The sequence below is a fragment of the Galeopterus variegatus genome, unplaced genomic scaffold (genome assembly GCF_000696425.1).
Source record: "Galeopterus variegatus unplaced genomic scaffold, G_variegatus-3.0.2 Scaffold8572, whole genome shotgun sequence".
Lineage (NCBI taxonomy): Eukaryota > Metazoa > Chordata > Mammalia > Dermoptera > Cynocephalidae > Galeopterus > Galeopterus variegatus.
In genome coordinates, this window is record NW_007734683.1 from 85413 (window position 1) to 89013 (window position 3601).

Below are 3601 nucleotides of genomic sequence, written 5' to 3' on the forward strand. Positions count from 1 at the left end.
TTATTTATTTTTTTTATTTATTTTTATTTTTATTTATTTATTTTTATTTTTATTTATTTTTTAGTTAGAGTTGTATATATTTTTTTAAACTTATAATAAAATGCTCTCAGTCCTTCCAATTGTCTCTTTTATATTCTAACATAATTCCAAACTTCATTTTTCTGCATGTTTTACATAAATGTGAGCTACCTATAAATTGGTAGCCTGCTGCTGTATTTCATGTCTTAATGGATATTTTGAGATTGGTAATAGCATAGAAAATCTTGGGCCAACTGTACTACCAGCTATCTTCCCTAATAATTAGTCACTGGTGATGGCCCAAAGACAAAATACTGGGCATGAAATGTCGCTCTCACTTGACAGCCCAGTTTTCCATGTAAGATCAGTATTGTGGGGGCGTCCAGATGATGTCATTTGAATCAAAGAGGCCTTGCTTTCCATTTTTAAAAAGTTTATAAGGAGAAAAGACATCAGGGTCTTTACTTCATAATATTAATTTAGTGGCTAAATATCACTCTGAATTTATGATGTGGACACTAATTTCATACATTTATCAGCATTTTCCAAAATACTGTTTTATTGTTTAATGGAAAAACTATTGGTATTCAAATGAAGGAATCACATTTAAAAACCTGTATATAAGAAACAGCCTCCAGAAACATTCAAGCAGCAGTCAGAGGAAGGGGAATTTCAACAGCTCAGTTTTCTTCAAAATATTATGTGACAGAGTACAATCCAATTCACTGGCTACAACAATTCATAGTATTTTTCAATGTTTTCTTCAGATGCAATAGTTCGCTGTTGCAGTGTTTTCAAATGACCAATTAAGTGCTACTTCCTGGTTAAAAAGGCCACTGGTAGATTCATCTGATTGTAAAAAAAAATATTCCTTCACTGCTGGAAAAATCTGCTTGCACCCAAGAAAAGCAAATGGCTTAAAGCCTCTGCTGTGGCTCTCACAACTCATCCTTCCCCAAGTCGTCAAGGTCCACATCACTGAGGTCAATGTCATCCTCCACGGGGAGCTCCCCATCCCTGCCATGCCAGGGCTCTTTAATCTAAATGGTAGGGAAGGTCCTGCCTCCTACCCAAAGGAGAGCTCCCTGAGAAACTCATTAATGCCTTGCTCACCGACAGAGCCTTTTAGCAGAGCAAACTTCATCTTGCGGGCATTGATGGCAGCCATTGCAAGGTTTCCAAACCCTCCTATCCCCACGGCATTCTCAAGTTCATTCTGGGCTCCAGCTTCTGTCCCCTGCATTTTCTTTTTGTATTTGTCTGCCAACTTCAGAATTCTGCCTGCAGCTCCGGAATCAAGGATGTGGGACAGCACAGCCACCACACAAAGCTGATGCTCCTCACACGTCCTCCTGGCAATGTCCTGGTTGATTATCTCAAGCAGTTCAGGTGGTGAGGTATTATCAGAAGACAAATCAAGGGCCCAGGAAACTACAGCGGATCTTGTCCACCCACCATCATGATCCACAGGAGGCTCGCCCTTCTGAAATATCTTGATTGCAGGAAATCCCCTAATCCTGTACTGGATGGCTAGAGCCTGGTTGACTGCAGCGTCCACAACTGCCAGTTTCACTTTTCCTCTTGTTTGCTTTTTCACCTCTGTCGCTGCAGCAGCCCATTCTGGCCCTAGGTTTTTACAGTGTCTGCACCAAGGAGCATAAAATTTTACCATCCAAACATCTTCACTGTCAAGGACATTCTTATCAAAGTTATTATCCGTCAGCTCAATTACAACCTTCTTACTTGAACTATCACTTCTACCTTGTTTTCTAGAACTATATCCCCCACTCCTTCCCCCAAAGCAATCCTTCACGAGCTGGTACACAGCATTGAGCACAGCCTCTAAGTGGCTTTACCAGTTCTGCCACCCTGATAATCTTCAGGTCTGTTTTTGTTAGATCCAAAAATCTTGATAGTCGGCTATCCCTGAACACCATACTGACTTCCTGGGGATTGATGTTTATCTGCATCAATAGCACTGACTTTCACAACATCTTTTAAGCAGTTGCTGCTTGCTTTCATTCTGGTGTTAACCGTTGGCAGTGACCACACCATGGAGCACAGAATTTAACAAGCCACAGACTATCACTTTGAATAACTTCTTGGTTGAAATTTGATGGAGTTAATTCAAGTACATCACCAGTAGAGAAATATAGACCATTCACTGCTAGAAAGAAGGTACAGCCCACCAGACTGAGCCCCAAACGAGTGTAAGAAAATGATCTAAGTGATTCATTTTCAGAAATGACTTATCTGAGGGTGTTTTATTGAGATGGTAATTAGTTGTTAGCTCCTTTTTTTTCTTCATTCCCTGGTGTTTCTCCCTTCATGGGGCACCTTTTACGCAGGCTTGTCCTGAGCCCTGACAAAGGAATTCCTTGCAAGGGAGTATTAAATTTCAGGCATCCTTTGAGAAGATTGTACACCCCATAGTACTCAACCAATGAGGAAGTGGGGGTAGGGACTTGCTTACTAGTAAATAAATTGCTTGCTACAGCCCTTTTCCATGTGCCTGTCTCATTCACAGACACCCAGACTTGCAAAGCCGTAATTAAAGTCTCGCTTCACTGTGCCTTGTGTCCCCGTGTCCACCCTTTGGCATTGGATGGGTGAGGGCATTTCTCACAATAAGCCATGCCAAGCACCAGGCCCATGCAGTCCTGGCCACTGCCACCTTAGCTCAGCCATGTGCTGCACCCCCCATGCCCACATCCCACCCTCAGCCGCTCAGGCAGCTACAATTCGCTTTAAGAGGCTATTAAAATACTCGTCCTTTACCAACTGCATATTGTGAGACCAGATTTTTTTCTCCAGATATTTCAACCAAAATAATGTATCTCAACAGATTGAATGAAGAAGCAGATAAGAGAATCCAGATGTCATCTATAAAACCAGATGTCCAAGATATTTGCAAAAGTATAAAACAATGCCACTCTTCCTCATAATTTTGTTTGTTTGGAATATGTAGTAATTTTCACAAAAAGTGTTATTTGTGTTGACATGTAATAGTTTATTGTTGCTGTTTTTAAAGGAATTAAATATTTTAAATTTCTTAGTTTCAATTTCTAATATGGTAAATATAAACAAATATAACCCACATGAACAAAGTTCTTTGGGTCTTACATAATTTTTAAGAACATAAAGGGGACTTGCGATCAAAAAGTTTTAGGACTGCTGCCCTCTCTGTGCTAAAAGGTAGGAAATATACCCCACAAAGATTTAGGTGGCTGCCATATTGGGGAAGGCTTAGGGGTCTCAGGGTCTGGGGCATGCTAGGACATTGCCTCTAGGGTAAATAACAAGTTTTCACACCTCTTATGCCCCACCACTCAGAACAACACACAGCACATGGTAGTCCTTTTTGAGTTTTGGAGCATATGCCATCCTTGGGAATTCCGTCTAAGCCATTTATCATGTGACTTGAAGGGCTGCCAGGTTCTGAGGGGGGCCCAGAGCAAGAGAAAGCTCTGTAGCAGGTCCAGGCAGTGGTACAAGTGGCTGTGCCATCCTGGTCATCAGACCCACAAGGTTTAGTCATGCCAGAGATATCCACATGGATAAGGATTGTGAAGGTTAATTCTAG

At 41.2% G+C, this 3601-nt stretch overlaps 1 pseudogene; it reads right to left on the reverse strand.

The window, feature by feature from the left end:
- Positions 1 to 956: 956 nt before the first annotated feature.
- LOC103608569 lies at positions 957 to 2241 on the reverse strand (annotated as a pseudogene).
- Between the last annotated feature and the right edge of the window lie 1360 nt (positions 2242 to 3601).